This window comes from Macaca thibetana, chromosome 11 (genome assembly GCF_024542745.1).
Source record: "Macaca thibetana thibetana isolate TM-01 chromosome 11, ASM2454274v1, whole genome shotgun sequence".
NCBI lineage: Eukaryota > Metazoa > Chordata > Mammalia > Primates > Cercopithecidae > Macaca > Macaca thibetana.
The window spans coordinates 24,500,556-24,520,965 of record NC_065588.1 but is presented as its reverse complement, the minus strand read 5'-3'; the positions used below and the strand labels follow the sequence as shown (position 1 = coordinate 24,520,965).

Genomic DNA, 20,410 nt, shown 5'->3' with positions numbered 1-20,410 from the left:
CTAAGCTCATCTGTACATAGCCTGTTCATCTATGTCTCCAGGAAGCCCTGTTTTCTGGATACTAGGTATGTTCATTGTCAATGGTTTTGTCTTTATTTATAGGCCTAAATAGACAGAGCTATTGTATTTGCTTAAAGTTTTCAGCTCTAATACGTATTAAGTTGGGACTACCAAATTTAATGTCAAAATAAAAGTATTTAAAATCATGTTAGTACATGTGAGGCCTGTTAGAAGTTTTACTGATATTTTTAGAGGACACCTCAAGCAGGGAAAAGTATCATCTCTTAGCTGTCAGCCATAATGTATACATTTATACAGTTTCTGATCTTAGCATTTTTTGGCTTAATACCATAGCAGAGTCTTCTTTCACAGTTTATCTTTGGCTCTCTTTTGGTGAGTGGTGATCAAATTTGCTACAAGTTACTGTCTCTACAGTCTCCTATCTATAGAGTTTCACTTTTTTTAGCATGGTATTTCAGTTTGATGTGCATTGTTTTATTTTGATCACCAGTTGCCAATGTTTATCTTCTATAGTAACTCACTTGGAAGTTGTCATATACATTCTAGATATTACCTTTGTGTAAGTGTATACATTCTGTGGTTAAACATTTAAAATTACTTTTTAGAAATAAGGGAGTAGGCACTAGTACAGCATAGCTATCATCATTTTCCTGAGCTCATATAATCTCTAGCAGAATTGGATAAAATGGTTAATTGCACTCTTAGAGAGGTGTACCCCTAAATGATGATTGGTGATGAAACATAGAAAGTTTTAGAGTCTGTAACATTTGCTTGTTCAGAAAACTCTTTTGAGTCTAGACTTCATCTATCAGGAACTCTTTTCACTAATATGACTAGGGAATAAAATGCCCCTACTCGACTGGGCATGGCGGCTCACGCCTGTAATCACAGCACTTTGGGAGGCCGAGGTAGGCAGATCACTTGAGGTAAGGAGTTTGAGACCAGCCTGGCAAAACCTGGTGAAACCCCATCTCTACTAAAATACAAAAAAATCAGCCTGGCATGGTGGTATGCACCTGTAATCTCAGCTACTTGGGAGGCTGAGGCAGGAGAGTTGCTTAACCCGGGAGATGGAGTTGCAGTGAGCTGAGATGGTGCCACTATACTTCAGTGCACTGCCTTGGTGACAGAGCGAGACTCTGTCTTAAAAAATATAATAAAATGCCCCTTCTCTTAGGTGCTACATAGGAGGAATGAGGACTCTAGTGGAGGTGTGGGATCCAGTGTTTTGTGTTCATCAAAGAAGAAAACACACAACATTTGTTGTGCTATAATTTTGGAGGGTCCTCTTTTGACAAAAATTTCTGGGCCAATCTAGGTAACTCTGACAACTACTCCATCTTTTCAGAGAATAATGTTCTACTGATCTGAAATGGATCAACCTAGACTAGTGCTTTCAGATACATACCTGTTCACCAGCCCTGATTCCCACTTTTTGTAGTCTTCTTCTGGGAGCTCTAAGACAAATCAGAGAGCAGTAGAATTCGATATATTATTAGATCACAAATTTACTGAGTCATTAGGGTATTTTTAGAAGAAATTGGTTTTTTTTTTGAAAAAGAGTCAAACCAATTTAATAATAAAGGTAATATTTCACATAGCCAGACATTAAAGATGGGGCAGATTATTGGGCTGGCCTTTTCCAGTGCTTTCAGCTCCTTGTCTCTGCAATTCCTAATTTCTGTTCTCCTCTGTATATCAGCAATATTCTTAAATTGGATGCAGATAGCATCTGCAGTTCCAGGTCTGATGACCACAGAGTTTGGGAAAGAGACCATCTCTTCCAATGGCTCTCTTTAACAGTAAGGGAATGTTTTCCAGAAGCAAATCTCATTCATGTTTCCTTGGCCCACATAGTGTCGTATGCCCATTCCTGGATCCAAACCTCATTTCCAAGTGAATGCTATTTATAGAATGGCTTAGGCCTGGATTTACAACCAATCACTGGCAAGGAGGATGGGATTACCATGGTTGCCTTAAACTTAGCAGAATCTACTTCAGGGTTTGGAGTCAGTCCCTCAAACTGCATAGCTCTTACATACTGAGGAAGGAATGAAAGGGATAATGAGAAGAAAACCACAATATTATCTATTACACTGTGTCTTAGGGCTCATTTGTGAATGTATTTTTATTTGTTTGGCTGCAGTGTGTGAGTAAATAATGAACCATGACAGTTGGAGTAAGAGATAGGAAAAAAAAAAAAAAACCCACCAAGATGATATAAAGCATCCAAAGATGTCTGATTTAGTTGTAAAAATCTTTGAAACCATTCCTCTGATTTTTATTAGTTTTAGAATTTCACTGAGTATGAATTACATGAGTACCTAGTGTCAACCGTTTATACCTCTAAATGAGCTCAGTGAAAACCAGCTTCTGTGAAATATGATTAAACTTGCCCTTAAAACATGTCATTTGCATTGAAAATTTTGTTCCAGCTGTTCTTCCCTGGCTCTTCTCACATACCCTGTGTTCCAGGTCAAAGAGTGTCCTGGCTGCAGCACCACCACCATGTTTTTCTTGACCCATGGCTAATGTATTGTCTGTGCTTTTCTCCAGGCTTCCAGATTATTCCTGTTCCTAAAAACCCAACTCAGTGATTACTTCTGTGAAGCCCTTCAATAACCTGCTTTGCCTGACGGTCTTTCCTCTAGTGACCTTTAAATATATTCTGTTCAGTTCAGTTGTCACTTAAATCATCTGTCACCTTTTGGGAATTCTACTTTATGTCGTTGAGCTGTTCTTAACATCGTACGTGGTAGATGATGATCTTTTTGAAGGTAGTGATCCTTGAATCTCATGAAAATTATCCACCTTTCATGGCATCATCTTGGACAGGGAAGTATAAAGAGTCTTTCCTTCTGGACATAAAAATAGCTCACACTTATTAAGCACTTGCTGTATGCCCAGTGCAGTAACAAATACTTTACAAGCATTATCTCATTTCTTCCTCACATACACATACAAAAACTCCATGTGCCAGGTTAGACCAAAACTTGCCTCAAAATAGGAGAACCAAGAAATGGATTCTCGTGGTAACACTGGGTAACAGTCTTTAAGCTCACAGGATGTCTCCAGGCATCAGTTTCTCACTCTGTCCAGTCTTGTAGCTTTGTGTTCTTATGTGGCTTGATCAGGAGGAAGAATCGCTACACAAATGGGCAGTTCCAGGTTGGAATGGTCCTCAGTAACCCCAATGAGAAACAGAGGAAGAGAAAGTTGCAACCATGTTTGGGGTGTTGGGGAGCCTCACATGGCTTGCCAGAGCATGTTACTGATAGCCAAGGTCTGAGCAGTCACCCCTACAGTGCAGCTGGTGGAAACACAGGCCAACTCCACCTGAACCAGGAAGTCTGAAAGTCAAGCAGCATTGTTTCTCAATGAGATGCTGAGTAGACAATTATTCTGGTTAGCATTAATTCAAATTGACAGATCAGACCTGGATTTAGCCCAACATCACTCAGCTAGGGAGATTTTACTCATCCTAATTTCAGAGTTTTGCTAGTAACAACTTTGCTACGTTGTCATATTGTATTCAAATTATATTTGAGTATCATTGCTCAAAGTACAAATAACTTCAACTGTATGGACCTTGTTGTGTGTATTTTCAGTAGCAGCCCTCTTGAGAATATTCAGTGCCTCTAGTTCCTCATATAATCTCATCTTTTCTACCAAATCAGGAATTGAAACATTAGCTCATATTTTTACATGTTAGTTGAGTGACTGGATTTGCTTTCCTAAGGTTATTTTTCAGTCACCATGTTTCCTTACCCGGGTCTTTGCTTTTGAATACATTCATAGCTCTTGTGGCTTCAACAACGACATTTCAGATGTTAGTTTGCTGATGCCGAGATACTGGTAGAGGAAAACTGGGTTGGTCAGTCCGTGAAATCTCCCTCCATTGCCTGAGGAAGTGACTGGATATAACAAGTTGGAGATTCATGGGTTTGTGACATGGGCTAGTCCAAGATCTCTCAGTAGAGAGACATTTGGTCACCCTGGGGAGAATAAACCAGGACTGACCGAGCTATAGATGCTGAAGACCTGCTTCTCTAGAACTCCTGAGTTAAAATGTACAAGTCCTGTTATCTCTGGCTTCTTTCAACAATCCCAGGCCTGCCCCGCTCTTGCTTGGGCCTGCCAGCAGGCCCTGTTCTTCAGGTTCTTCTTGCCCTTTCAGTACCCAGGAGAGACCACCCACTGTCTCACTGCAGCTCCAAGTCTTCCTGTTTCTATCCTTGTGATCCAAGAATTTCAATGTCCAAGATAAGTTTTCTGTAAGTTTTGATGTTACTGAATTTTTGGCGCTGTGTAATTTTTCATATATTGACGGACAACCTATGTTTTGTTGTTAAGCTGCTTTCCTGTCATTCTGGAATGCATCCTCATTTTACTTCTTTCTCTGCTAATGACTTTTCCAACTTTGATGTAGTTAGATCACAGCTTCTTTATTACCAAGTTTTAATGACTTTGTTTTCTCCACCTCATCTAACAAAGTACGTTACAGAGATTGCTTAACAATACTACGTGTGAATTTCATTTGACTTCATACTCAGAGATGGGTTGAGACTGTCTATGACAGTAATATTAGGATGTGGATTTTCATCTTACTTGTAGAGGGGGCTTGAATGTTGACTGTTACTGTGTACTTTCAGTTTGGGCTAAGAGCTTTAGGATGAAGCAAAGTTTACCAGCCTAACTTACAAATTGGTATGTTGATCTTGCTGTCTTTATCCATTCATTCTTTATTAGCTGAGGGGGCTAATTTGGGATTTAGGGGAATAAGAATATGATGTATTCTCAGGATTTTTGCTTCTAATCAGGAATAATGGCTTTATATGTATAAAAAAACATTAAAATATTATGTGCTCTTATTCAAACTAGATGTCAGTTATCTCAGAGTTTACATTCGCTCCATGCGGTACCATGGCTGGAAAGAGGAACAAGTCTTCTTATATAAAAATGTGGCCTATTAACAACAAAAAATGGATTAATAGACTCTCTTCCTGTTTACAGTTTATGGTCTATCCTGAAGGGATTTGATGTGTTCACTTATGCTTTTTAACTGGCAAAGTAAGTATAACTACCTTTAGTTCATGAACATCAGCAGAGGGATATATCTATTTTACTTTTTAATATTAAAAACCACAAAGGCTTTTCTAAATTAGCAGCGGGGATTTACACAGCAAACTAGTGAAAAATGTTATGAGCTTTCGTCCTCTGTTTTGGTTTGAGCTGCTACTTTGGGGCTTTTACATGTCTTTCCCTTTCCCATCTCATCTCTAGGAGGCAAACAAAGAAATATAATTTGCATTGGCTATAGAAATGCCTCTGAGATCACTGCTCTAAGTGTGCTGGGGATTTGGAGTAGAAATTCTGAAAAGGAGAAAAAGACAAGGGTAAAAGCTCTGTTGACAGGGGAGTTTCATAGGCATGTGGTGAGAGGACAGCATTGGACGTGGGAATACACATTCTGCAAGCTTCCTCTCTTTTCCTAAAAACAACAGTCTAAGAGTGTGGTAGTTCTGTCTGGTTAAAGAGTTGGACTCAGTGGCAGCTGTCGAGCTTAGCTTTTCTTTCTAATTCAGATACTTCCCTATTGGAGTGTTTGGCACCTTCACTTCCTTTCTCTTTTCCTGTCCGTCATCACATGTGGCACCTCTGGGTGAGAGGCAGGCAGATGGCTGTCTCTGGACATGATGCTTAACGATGCTTTATCCTTTGAGCAGTACACGGGGCTGGAATGGAAGGACATTTGAACTTGCACTTTGATGCAGAGTATTAGCACATTCACCCTCTGCTGGCAGCAGACCAAGGACCCCAAGTTAGCCTGTGAACCAACTTTTTCCCTGGAGTATAAACAATGCATGAACTTGGCTAGGAGGTCAGCTCTTCAAAGCTGACTTTTTTTTCCCCCAGTGGGATCCACTATTTGTTCATATTTAGGCAGCATCTAAGTAGAGGCAATTTAGACATTTAACCAAAGCAAAATTCAGTCTGAAAAAATAGGAAGATCTCATTATAGATTCACAGATCTGTGTATTTGTGTGCTCAAGGATAATAATAATACTGGGATATGTTTCAGAGAAAAGAGATGAGTAAAAATAAGAAAAAAAATTAATGGATTTGAGCCCAAGTAAATGAAACTCTATTATTTAATTATAGTATCTGTGAATATAAATGGGAGATGAACAAGAATTTTTTCCTTCAGTTTGGATCATAGAAGATTTCATGACTAAAAGGGGAAGTCTATCACTCAGAGCTACAAGCTAGAGGTTTGATCCTTCATAAAATGAATCAGGGAATATAGAAAATATTTTGGGAATTGAGGACAGTCTCTTTTGCACACACTCAAGTGTTTTTACATCTAAAGTGAGCAAAACTGCATAATGTGGAATATACGCCTGTGTCCTTCAAATTTGCCACTCTGTGGCAGCCTGGATAGATGGGAAAAAAAGCCATTGATATGCAGTGAAAAAGGACATGGTCACTCTTAGAATTTCATGTTTGGAACCTCTTGTGGGCTAGTGTCTGCAATAATATCGATGACTGGGCCATTTATTTGGTATCTATTGCTACTTTTGGCAAGTGGGTAAGTTTAAACCCCAGTGTCCTGGTTAAATTCCAATGTAGATGAGTGATAATATTCCATCTGCCATGTTCTTATTTTGCCTTCCTTAAGGAAATGAAGCATAACTGCATTTCAAAGCAGACTGTTGACACACTTAAGATAAAAAGTTATTATTTTTATTTCTTATTGTGTAGTTCATTGTCCTCAGATCTTGTTGCTCACCCAGCCCTGTCACTGATTCACCTGTGACCTTATATAACAATGTGCGCAGCTTGAAAGAAAAAATAGAAAAATATGTATCATGCAAACATTAATACAAAGAAAGTGGGAGTTGCTATGTTAGTATTGATATAATATTCTTTTGAGCAAAGAAAATTACTAGTGACAGAGCGGGATATTATATAATTATTAAGACATTGCTCCACCAAAAAGACATGACAATTCTAAACGTGTATGTACTAAATAACTGAGCTGCAAAATACATGAAGCGAAAACTGATAAAATTGAAGAGATATAGACAAATTCACAATATTATTTGAAGATGTGAACACCCAGATTTAATCACTTTGTAAAAAAAAACTAGACAATCAGCAAGGATATAGATGAACTCAACATTAGTAACCAACAAAATCTAGTTGAAAGCCAATAGCAGCAGCACACACATTCCTTTCATGTGCCCATTGAACATATACCAAGATAGATCATATCCTGGGCCAGAAAACAAATTTCGATAAATTTAAAAGAACTAAAATCATATGGGATATATTTTTTGACCACCATGGAATCAAATTAGAAATCAATAACAAAGAGAACAGGAAAATTTCTGAACCCTTGGAAACTGAGTAATATACATTGTAAATAATCCATGGGTAACAAAGGAAGTCTCAAGGGCCATAAAAAATATACTGAACTGAATGACAATAAAAACACAACAGGTAAAAATTTGTGGATGATGGCTAAAGCAATTCTGAGAGGGAAGTTTATGGCACACCACACATGTACATTAGAAAAGAGGAAAAGTCTCAAATCAGTAATCTAAGTTCACAGTTCAGGAACCTAAAGAAGAGCTGTAAATGTCCAAAGCAACCAGAAGAAAGGAAATAATATTAAGAACAAAAGTCAATAAAATTGAAAACAGGAAAACAATCCATGAAAAAATTCAGGTTACTTTAGAAGATCAGTAAAATTGACAAACCGCTAGTAAGACTAACAGAATAAAAAGAGAAAAAACACAAGTTATCGATATCGGTAATGAAAAGGGATATATCACTGCAGACTCTGCAGACAGCAAAAGGATAATATGGGACTACTACAAACAACTCTACACACATAAATTCACAACTTAAATGAAATGGACCCAGTCCTCAAAAAACATGAACTGCTGCAACTCACCCATAATTAGATAATTTTAATAGCCTTATAACAGTTAAGGGAATTTAATCTGTAACTTAACAAACTTTCAAAAAAAGTATTCTTCAGATGGTTTTACTAGATAATTCTACCAAATATTTAAAGAGGGATTGAAACCAGAATTTCTTTAGCCATGATCCACAAATTTTTACATGTTGTATTTTTATTGTCATTCAGTTCAATATATTTTTTATGGCCCTCGAGACTTCCTTTGTTACCCATGGATTATTTACAATGTATTTTATAAACAGTCTCCCCGAGAAAACCATTCATTTTATGAAAGTAGTATTACCCAGATACTAAAACAAAGTACAAAAAAAGAGATGAGACCAATATCCCCCATAAATACAGATACAAAAAATATTAACAAAATATTAGCAAATAGAATTCAGCAATATGTAAAAAGAACCATATTATACATCATGACCAAAGGGGAGTTTATTTCAAGGGATTCAAGGCTGGTTCAGTATATGAAAAAACATCAGTGCAATTCAGTGTGTTAACACCCTAAAGAAGAAACATCACACAGTGCTATCAATTCATGCAAAAAGTTCACTGACAAAATTCCACAGTACCATTTATGAGAAAAACTCTCAGAAAAATTGAGATAGAAAACTTTCTCAACTTGACATGGAGCATCTATAAAACATCTACAGCTAGCATTATACTTAATGATGAAAGATGTGAGTGTTTCCTCTTAGATCAGGAACAAGGTCAAGGGATGTCTACTCATGACCCTTCTTCAACATAGTGCTGGAATTTCTTGCCAGTGCAAAAAGGCAAAAAATTGTAATTAAAAGCATATGGATTTTAAAGGACAAAATAAAACTGTCCCTATTTTTCATTTGATGTCATTGTTTATGTGGAAAATCTCATGGAACATTTAAAAAAAAAGAAAAACTAACTCCCAAAACTGATTTGAGTTTAGCAAGGTAGCAAGATATATGATAAACATACAAAAGTCAGTTATATTTGTATATATTAATACTAGCAATGAATGGCTGAACATCAAAATTTAAAATGCAGTACTATTTATAGTCACTCAGAAAATGAAATACTTAGGAATAAATCTAACAAAACACATTAAAGGATGTGTATGCTGCAAGCCACACAATGCTGAAGGAAGATCTAGATGAATAACTATATCATGTTCATGGACCGAACACTCAACATGGCAAAGGTGGCAGTTCTCCTCAAACTGACACACAAGCTTAACACAATTACTATCAAAATCTCAACAAAGTTTTTTATAAATACAGAGAAGAAAAATTTATATTGAAATTTCAGCTGAAAAGCAAAGCAATTAGAATAGCTAAAAGAACTTTGAAATAGAAGAATAAAGGGAGTAATCTACCCAATTCCTAAGTTTATTATATAACTGTAATAATCAACACTCTGTGAAATTTGCAGAGGGATAAACACTTATATCAATGGAGGAAGCCATTATGATATAAACAGAGAAGCCAGAAATTGACTCACAACATATCAAACCAATTTTTGACAAAAGTGCAAAAGCAATTCAACAGAAAAAACACCTTTTCAACAGTTCATTCTTGGAGCAATTTGGACATTCATAGGCAAAACAAACAAACAAAACCCCTTGACCTAAGTCTTTTAACTTATACAAAAAGTAACTCAAAATAGACCACAGACTTAAATGTGAAACTCAAAACTATACTACTTCTAGGGGCAAAAAGAAAATCTTCAGGGTCTAGGGCTAGACAAAGCATTTTTAGATTTTATACCAAAAGCTGGAGGAAAAGGTGATAAACTGGACTTCATTAAAATGAACATTTTTGCTATTTCAGGCCAGGTACTGTGGCACAAACCTGCAATCCCAGAACTTTGGGAGGCCGAGGCAGGCAGATCAATGGAACTCAGGAGTTGGAGACCAGCCTGGTCAACATGGCAAAACTCCTTCTCTACAAAAAATACAAAAAAATTAGCCAGACATGGTGGCATGTGCCTGTAGTCCCAGCTATGTGGGAGGCTGAGGTGGAAGGATCACCAGAGTCTAGGAGGTTGAGGCTGCAGTGAGCCTTGATTGTGCCACTGCATTCCAACCTGGGCAACAGAGTGAGACCCTGTTTAAAAAAAAAAAATGTTGCTATGTGAAAGATCCTATTGAGAGGATGAAAAGACAAGCTACAGATTGGAATAAAAGTGTTTGCAAACCATATATCTGACAAAGTACTAGTATCGAGAATATAAACTCTCAAAACTCTATAATAAAGCAGAAACATCCAATTAGAAAATGGACAAAATACCTGAAGAAACATTTCTTGGGAGAAGATACACAGATAGCAACTAAGCACATGAAAAGATGTTCAACATCATTAACCAATGACAAATGCAGAAAGGCCAAAATAAAAAATAGTGACAGTATCAAATGCTGACAAGGATGTACAGAAACTGACTCATTCAGACATTGTTGGTGGGGATGTAAAATTCTGCAAGACAGTTTGGTAGATTTTGGGGAGAAAAAAACCACATTCATCTGCCGTATATAACCTAGCAATGCACACCTGGACATTTATCTCAGAGAAAAGAAAACATGTTCACACAGAAACCTGTATATAAACGTTTATGGCTTTATTCATAATAATCTCAAACTTCAAAAACAATTTCTTATTTCTTCTAAAGAAAAGGGAAACACGTGCAGAATGTGCTGGTTTGTTACATAGGTATACGTGTGCCGTGGTGGTTTGCTCCACTTATTGACCTGTCCTCTAAATTCCCTCCCCTCACACCCCACCTCACAACAGTTTCTGGTGGTGTGTGTTGTTCCCCTCTCTGTGTCCATGTGTTCTCAATGTTCAACTCCCACCTATGAGTGAGAACATGTGGTGTATGGTTTTCTGTTCCTGTGTTAGTTTGCTGACGATGATGGCTTTCAGCTTCATCCATGCCCCTGCAGAGGACATTATCTCATTCCTTTTTATGGCTGCATAGTATTCCATGTTGTGTATGTACCATATTTTCTTTATCCAGTCTAACATTGATGGCCATTTGGGTTGGTTCCATGTCTTTGCTATTGTAAGTAGTGCTGCAATAAACATTCGTGTGCATGTGTCTTTATAGTAGAATGATTTATAATCCTTTGGGTATACACCCAGTAATGGGATTGCTGGGTCAAATGGTATTTCTGGTTCTAGATTCTCAAGGAATCGCCATACTGTCTTCCACAATGGTTGAATTAATTTACATTCTCACCAACAGTGTAAAAGCATTCTTATTTCTCCCCAGCCTCACCAGCATCTGTTGTTTCCTAACTTTTTAATAATTGCCATTCCAACTGGCGTGAATTAATCTCAAACTTGAAACAACTCAGTGTCCTTCAATAAATGATTAAACAATCCATACCATAGAACACTATTCAGCACCAAAAATAAACTATTGATACACACATGAACCTGGACGAATCTTTAGAAGGTTCTGTTGAGTGTATGATTTCATTTATATAACATTTTTGAAGTGAAGAAATTATAGAAACTGTAAATAGATCAGTGGTTTCCAGGGGTTAAGGAGGGGTGGGGTGGAGCGGAAACAAGTGTGGCTATAAAAGGCATCCTGAGGGATTTTTGTGGTGATGGAAATGTTCTGTATCTTGACTCTGTCAGTGTCAGTATCGTGGTTGTGATAATGTAATATAGTTTTGCAAGCTGTTACCAATGAGGGAACTGGGTAAAGGCTACATGGGATCTCTCTCTCTCTCTCTCTGTGTGTGTGTGTGTGTATGTGTGTATGTGTTTTGTAACTGCATGTGGATCTACAATTATTTCAAACTAAAATGTTTAATTAAAAACACACAAAATTTCCTCTAAAGGCCTCTAGATTAAAAATCTGAAAGCATTTTCTGGTGCTTTCCATGGGAAAGCATTTCATGTCCCCACTTTCTGCCCTCAGATAATCATATGGCAGCCGCGGAGGCTTTTTTGCTGTTCCTGGACACGCTTAGCAAGCTCTCACCACAGGGCCTTTGTACTTTCTATTTCCTCGTCTGGAACATTCCTTTCTCTGGCCTGCTCATTCACTTCATCGAGATCTCTGCTCAAATGTCACCTTATCAGAAAGGTTTTTCCTTGAACAATCTGTCTACACTACCATTCCTGTCACGATTGATTCCTTGACCTGGGTTTATTTTTCTTCTCTCATCAGAAACAGTTTGAATGCTTTAAAAAATTCCAAGTCTTGGATAGAAACCTCGAAATTCCCTACTATATTTCCTCTGGATTCGGAGTGTTTTATTTCAAAAGTAAATGAAACAGGCAAATTCACTCTATTTCCATTCCTTCTGCTGATCACTCCATAGCTATATGGTTGGAATTTTAAGATTTTAAGGCTTCTGTAGTAGCATATATTCTGTATTCTGTCACACTCAGCTTATTGCAATCCAGTGATATTTCTTAAAACAGCTAAGACTTCAGACAGTCAACCCCATCTCTGTACACTGTGAATCTGCCTCTAAATGACTGGGCTCTAATTCTCTTCTAGGCGTTTTAACCGGTCCAAGGTGTAGAGACATACTCCAGGAGGATCCTCAGAAGTTTTGGACAAGCCTCCCCCAATGTGGCAGGTGGGTCTCTTGTCTGTGGGTGCAAGAAATGTAACTTTCTTTATTCTTCCATAGCTAACCTGAAAGTAAATGCCGTTCGGACCCTCTGCTTGACCATGACAGCAGCCTGAGGTTGCACTGAAGTTCTGGATAAGGCTGTGAGATGCCAAGTTCTCGAGGGGTGGATCGCAATTCTTGGCTGTCATCTCCCCATTAGTCATGTCTGTCTTACCATCTCTTGTCAGTACTTGCGGACCGCTGCTGAGGCACACCTCAATCTATCCTCGAGGATCTTCTGTTCTCTTTCTCTTAGTTTCTTCTAGATACTTCTTGGGCACATAGGGGCATGCTATCACTGCTGCAGGCCCAGAGGAAACTCTTTAGGATTAAAAAGCTCCCCCACTACCCCCCCTTTCTTTTTTCTTTTTGTATTGCTGCTCTTATTCAGTGGCTCCTGTGTTATGCTATGGCACGAAATCCTTTGCAAGGCCACTCAAGTCCTGGGTGTACTACCAAGCTGTTTCTGAAGTTCAGACTATACCCAAGAAATAAACTTTTTTGCCCATCACCCGTGTCTCCCCACAACATATTTGGGGTTTCTTTCTTTAATCGTATTTTGAACAAGCACAACTTAGGAAATCAATCAAAACACAATTTATTTTTTCATTTCCTTCTGTTTCTTTGAAATGCATTGGAGAAGGGTGGCAGGTATTCTCTTGCTTCCGGTGAAATTTAGGTCTCAGGCAGACTCCATACTTTGTAAGTTCACTCTTAGATTTAAAATAAAGTTCCTCTGGACATTTTAAGTTACAGAAATAATCTCCATTCAGAAATGATTATGTCCAATATCACACCATAATCATAGCTTCAAAGTCAATTTAATATCAGATGATCTGCCCTCCCCGACCTGGGGCCCGTTTTTGAGTTGGACTACTGCAGTGGGAAAAGGTCTGTCATTTTTTTTCTCTCTTCACCTGTCACCTCCTAACTTCCTAGTTGCTGTTGCTGAACTCTCAGGGGTTGGAGCATGGGAAAGAAGAGGGGAAAAGTAGCTCAGGGATTTTTCTCACTTGACCGGATGTTATGTTAAGCTGGCTTTGTGTTTTCTGGGCCAGGAAGCTGCTTAACACTGACTCTCAGTTGGTCACTTTTGGGAGACTTTCATGGCCCCTCCGATGGACCCACTCAGCTTCAATTCTTCTGACTTGGGCAGGGCTTCTCCTTTAGCACCCTACTCCCCACTCAGCACCTGGTTTCAGATAGTCTGTTCCCTCTGGCCTCTGATTTGGTGTCTCGTGAATGCCGCCGGTGGTCTCCTTGGGCTTCAGGCTGGCTCTCTCACACCTGGCCCACACCTGCTCCAGGAAAACATGCCTCTTATGAACCTTCAGGGGCGGGAGAGGCTGCGGGCACAGCCCAGGTCTGTTGTCCTCTGGATTTTCAGGGTGGGAGCCAGGCTGCGGTCCATGGGGTCTCCCAAACTGCAGGGAATACATCCAGGCCCACTAAAGATTTCCTCTGAAGCCTCTGGAAAGAGCTGTGGAAAAAGTAGCCCTTTCCGTCCCTCTCTCTTGGGGGGAAGGTGGGGCTTGGCATTGGCAGCAGCTCTATCCAATAGCCTCTTGAAGCCTCTTCCCCTCATCTCCCTTCTGTTGATCCTTTATAACTTCCTGTTAGGTTTTAGAGCCATCCATAGTTCTCAGTTTCTTTTAAAATCTGGATTTTGACCTGGTCATTTACACTGGAATTTCATCCTTGTTTCAGGAAGGTGCCTCAGTTGGATCTCCCAGTCTGTCATTCTGCTCCCACTAGGGAGAGTCGAGGCAGTGGGACCTGGGATCAGGGTGGTGTGGGAATAGGGTGAAACCAGCCACTTCCATCTTGCTCCTGGATCCACTGATGTACACACGTGCCTTAGCTACCTTATTTTGTACTCACAGGGGTCTACATCCGCTCTTAGCTTAGTTTATATGTAGGAAGGTCTCTTCTGGTCCTGTTTTCTATGGGCGGGAATCATTCCAATTTCCTAGGGGGCATTAGGCTTTTGAACTTCCCAATTTATTAACTGACACCCCCTAGTCTCCTGTGTTCCCTGCCTTGCCAACAGTTTTCTAACACTGTGAGTGAAGAGTATAGCTACTTGGCTGGCTGACTGGGGAAAGAAGCAAGATTCAAGGAAATAAGATAAAATACTTCAAATAGTATACCCCTCCATGATAAAATATATTACCTGCCTTCTTTCCAGCACCTACCATGTGATTTTTTTATCCTTGTAATGGCACCGCCTGATTTACATTAAGGATTTGACATTTGAGGAAACCCGATGTGTTAGTTTGCTAGAGCTTCCATAGCAAAGTACCACAAACAGGGTGACAAACAAGAGAAACTGATCGTCCCACAGTTCCAGAGGAGAGAAATCAGAAATCAAGGCTGACAGAAGGATAGGTTCCTTCTGAGGGCTGCAGGGGAAGAATCTGGTCTGGGCCCTTCTTTTTGGCTTGTAGATGACTGTCTTCTTTCTGTAGCTCTTTATATTATTTTTCTCCTATGCACATTTGTCTCTATGTCCAAATTTCCCCTTTTTATAAGGACACCAGTTATATTGGATTAGGGCCCACAAGAATGACCTCATCTTAACTAATTACATCCACAAAGACCGTATTTCCAAATAAGGTCACATTCTGAGATCCTGGGGTTAGGGCTTCCACGTATGAATTTGGGGGGAAGGGGCAATGCGCCCCATAACACCAGCGTTCAAAGGAGCCAATTACTTCAAAGTCACACAGACCTCGAAGTGCCCATGCAGCAGTTCCTCTCCAGGACTGTGTGACTCTGTAGCTCGCATTGTTTCTGCTGTCCTACACTTCATCTCAGCTCTTACATGCAGGATTATGCAACAAGGAGAATGCTGGCTTTCTTTTAAACAATCAAACCAGGCTAGCAGAAGCATGGACCCCTCTAGGAAAAAGCTCTTAGACATCAGGTGGTGCCATCACATGAACTCAGAACAGCAAGCCTTGCACAAAGGGGAAAAAGGCAACTGTCTGTAGAGAGGTCCAATCTAACACCATCATACCATTGGCTAGAAAGTGAGTTTCTGCCTGAATTCAAGGTGTAAATTATGCCAGGGTTCAAATGTTTCTGAAGCTACTAAAATAGTGTCAACTTGAGTTTGGTGGTGTTATTCATATGACTTGTGGTTTGCATTTTTTGGTGCTTTTGACCTATATTCCTATCTAAATATGCTGTGTGTGTGTGTGCGCGTGTGTGTGTGTGGTCGGCTTCACGTAGGGTATATTTAAACAATGTGTAATAAAACAACATATTTAAATCATGCAAAGGAAAAGGGTAAACTGTTAGCTATAAAGTTCCTGCAGGCATTTACTGGATAATGATAATGATAGCTTAGCTAAAAAAGGATAAAATATGTTCAACTTCAATGGGGATTATATTTAGGAGAATTATCGGATTGTTTTGATATTTTCCTTTTAAAAACAATTCTTTAGTGCCTCCTAGGTGGGAGATAGGAATTATTATAGTGATTTGGAAACATGGCTTTATGCATATGAACATAATTTGGGTCTTGTAGTATTTGTCACTATTTTATTCCAGATGGCAAAATTCTTTTATTATTCCTTTCAGTTAAGACCTGAAGTATATACCTACAGAAACAAGTCCATGATAAGATTTTTCTTGCCAAAATTCTAATAGGTGCTTACTTGCTGAGAAATATGTGTATTGAGAAATGCTTAAGAAAAATACACTTTAATGAAGCAGCACTAATGATATTTATTTAGCTAATTGTGTACAGGGATCTAACCATGATTTTAAGTAAAGTAGACTGTTGGCCATGTAAATAAGCTTGGCACAGGTGTGCAGGGTTTTAGGACAATTGGGTAGGAGAGCTAATGAAAATTAGAGTCAAGCTCAAAGAAATATTTTATTGTAAATTGAATTTCCCATTATAAAACAAATACAGCTGCACACAAATATTTTAAAATAAGAGTGAAAAAATGCTCACAGTATAAGAACTGAAAGCAACAAAACTAGCTTTTTGGTATATTTGCTTCTCCTCCTTTTTTGTTCATTCATTCAACTGAGCATTACTGAGCACCTACTCAGTGCAGGTGCTTAGGGAATAAAGATAGTTAAGACAAGGTTTCCGCCCTTAAGGAGCTTTTGATTTATCAGGGGAAACAAACAGTGAATGAGTCTTTACAATAGGGAGTAAGTGCAATACTCAGGGATAGTGGCCAAAGGGGTTGCTATCAACTCTATTGTTAGCTCTGGGAAAGCTTCACAAGGTAAGTTGAAATAGAAACTTGCTCAGAAATGCTTTAGCCAGAAAAGAGGAGAAAATACATTTCAGTTCCAGGGAAGAAAGAACATCTGCTCAGGTATGAGAGGATGGGAATAATATTACAAGGAACTGCAAATAATGCAGCATGTCTAGAATAACAGAGAATGAGATTGGAGTAGGTGGGAGTGATATCATGGGAAGATTTGTGCCTGTTATCCTATCGGCAAGAAAGGTTTTCTCGTAGGGGAAGAGTATGTTTAGAATATCATTTTAGAAAAATTAACCTTCAGCATTATGATTGGATAGATGGATTAGAAGTTACAAGCTTTAGGAGCTAAGAGATTGATAAGGAGCCAGATAAACCAAGAAGCTGAAATAAAGCTTACATAAATGAAGCTTGCATGGGTTCCTAGCAGTATTTTAGTAGGGACCCTAAAATGTGTTTCCACAGCCATATGTTTTTATAGATGTTGCAAAAGTACAAATTTCTAAGTTCAACCAGTTAAAAACTCATGCTTTCTTTTTTTATACTGCTACCCCTCCGTTATGTTTCCATTAATGTTAGGTGACATCGAAGTGCCCACACACGTTTTGCATTCACAATTTTGCATTCTTTCTCTTTAAAAGGGCCCCTAAATTGTATAAGCTTTAGGACCTCACAAATGTAGATCCAGTCCCAAGGTGATATCCAGAAGAGACATGACAAGTTCTTAAAACAGAAGAGTAGCTGCAGAGGTGAAGAAGAAAACGATAAGAAAAATGCAGGCAGAGGAATTAATGGCTATGTTGATGTGAGGAAAAGGATTGTACCAATATTTATCTTAAGACCATTAATAGGGGAAAAAAGTGGTAGGGACAGGTCACAATTGTAAATAACATTTTATTGAACATCTTTATGTGTGTGTTTTCATATTTCTGGATTTACAGAGGTAGATTTACTATGTCAAAGTGTGTAAATATTTTAATGGATTTTGTTATCTATTACCAAATTGCTTTCCAGGTAAATTGTGCTATTTAACACTGCTGCAGTTAATGTAGAAATGGATTTTCTTGCCCATACTCCCACTAGCATTGGGCATTATAATTTTAATTTTTTCAAGCTAAATTACTGGGTAAAAATGGCACCTACTTCTCATTTTACTCTGAAGTGAGATAAATACCATCCATTATTGCAAACTCTCTCTAGGAATCTATTTTCAGGGGGTAGTTACTGTACTCTTTTCCTGGTAGTGATTTAGGGAGCATTAGGAGGTAGTTGTAAATCCTTTATATGAGTAGTTATGTTATACATTCTAAATACATACATACATGCATAGATCATAAAAGCGCTAGAAATAGGTGAGGCTGAAACAGTTTTGCAGATCCGATTTAGACTAGATGTTGGCAAACTTTTTTTGAAAAGGGCTAGAGAGTAAATATTTTAGGCTTTGTAGGCTAGGAGGCAAAACTGAGGATAATAAGTAAGTACTTTAAGTGAAAAAAATATTTTGCACATTTTTTTTTTTTTTTTTGTTAAGATAGGGTCTGGCTCTGTCATCCAGGCTGGAGCGAAGTGGCGCAAGTGAAGCTCACTGCAGCTTCCAACTCCTGGGCAGAATTCATCCTCTTGCCTCAGTCTCCCAAGGAGCTGGGACTACAGGCATGTGCCACCATGCCCAGTTAATTTTTTTTATGTTTTGTAGAGACGAGGTCTTGCTATGTTGCCCAGGCTGGTTTCAAACTCCTGGCCTCAAGTGATCCTCCTGCCTTGACCTCCCAAAGCTCTGGGATTACAGGTGCGAGTCACCAAACCTGGCCAGTACAAATTTTTAATGGACATAGTTCAAAATATAATAGTCATAATGAAGTACTTTTTTTTTTTTCTGAGACAGAGTCTTGCTCTGTCGCCCAGGCTGGAGTGCGTTGGCACAATCTCGGGTCACTGCAACCTTCTCTTCCCAGGTTCAAGCAATTCTCCTTCCTCAGCCTCCCGAGTAGCTGGGATTACAGGCACACACCACCAGGACTGGCTAATTTTTGTATTTTTATTAGAGACGGGGTTTCACCCAAGGTGCTGGGATTACAAGCATGAGCCATCGTGCCTGGCCAACAAAGTACATTCTTTATACTATAAGTCAGGTTTTGGAGAGGGGACATTTTGCTTAATTGGGAGTTCAAAGTTAATGTCTCTGTCACCAAATTGATTGTCAGTGCTCATCTGTTAAAATCTCCATTTTTATTTCACAGGAGTGAGCCAGATTTGGACCACAGGCCATACTGTGCCAACACTTATTTTAGACCCTGACATTTATGAAGGCATTTGCCTATTAGGCTTTGTTAACATATTTTGTTTGATAGTGTTTCAGTTCTGTGACATACTTTATTTGAACCTATTTGGTATCTACAATTTGCGAACTCAGAGAAGTATGTGTGTGGAGCTTGGAGGGGGTGGTTATTCTTCCTTGCTAATGGAATTTGGGAGTCTACCTGAGGCAGCAGCACCATGACACTGAAGCATTTTGACTATTTAGATAGAGACTTGGGAAGAGAAACAGGAAACCAGACTTAGTAGGTCTAAATTTGATCTGTTAATGCATGCTTTGGAATGATTTTGAATATTCCCTGTTGCTGACTTTGAGTCAACTGTGACTTGGTACTGGCTATTAATTTCTTTTTCTGCTAACTTTTCGGGCTTTGTGCTTTTGCTTTAACATTGCTGTTGCTCAGCAACTTTCCTAAAAGTCTAAATTCTTCCCCCACCCTCCTCACAAACTTATTGTCTTGAAATATTTTTTATAAATCATTTCATTTGCTAATGCTTCTTGTGGCAAGGCCACTCAGTTCCTTGGGTGTCAAGAATGAAAAGAAGAAGGAAGAAAAGAGACAAAATGGAAGGTTATGAAAAAATTTAAACACAACTCCCTTTTTAGTTATTTCACCCACTTCAGAGATTGGGCCATCTATCTTGAAAGTTTCAACTAAAATTTGACTTCTAAATTTAAGACCAATTTTTCCTTTAAAGTCTTAATGAATGGCTTGAGATGTCTATTAAAACTTGAGTTACTTTAGCTACTATCATGAATATGCTGAATTATAGACTGGATTTCCTAAGGCTAATGGTCAGATTGAAAGTTTATGTTTTATCTTTTAATGGGTATATTTCTAAGGCATAATCAAAGATAATTAAGGTAGAATGAGCTTAATATGAAAACCTTATTGTAGATAATATAGCAAACTTTCCTTACATTACCAGCACATAGAATATTTTGATTTGGTATTATGTTGAATGGAGAAATATACTATACCTATATGTTCAACAAATATATGTTACATATATTTTAGAGATAATATGTTATTAGATTGCAACTTGTATGTTGCTGGGAGTCAGCACAAGAGAAAATCTTGTGAAAATTAAATTTTGGAATTGTTTCCTTATTTATTAATATTTCCATATGTGCGTTCTTCTCAACAATTGTTTTTGTAGCTACTGAAATATATGACTATGTATTCATTTGTTTAATTCTACATTTTCATTATACTTTTGCCATGGAAAGGTCTTTGTGTTTCTAGAAAATTT

At 38.4% G+C, this 20,410-nt stretch overlaps 1 protein-coding gene across 17 annotated transcripts in view; it reads left to right on the top strand.

The window, feature by feature from the left end:
- Window positions 1-20,410, top strand: part of SOX5 (SRY-box transcription factor 5) — a 1,034,891-nt gene that overhangs the window by 142,677 nt on the left and 871,804 nt on the right. For 14 of the 17 annotated variants that reach the window (XM_050746696.1, XM_050746699.1, XM_050746698.1 and 11 more), the window contains exon 2: window positions 12,494-12,575. The exons of 2 other annotated variants lie outside the window; for them this stretch is intronic. The gene's annotated coding sequence lies outside the window, so the exon portion shown is untranslated. Of the gene's footprint in view, window positions 1-5,429; window positions 5,441-12,493; window positions 12,576-20,410 lie in introns of those variants that run through there. One more of the 17 variants, XM_050746685.1, reaches the window with a different exon arrangement.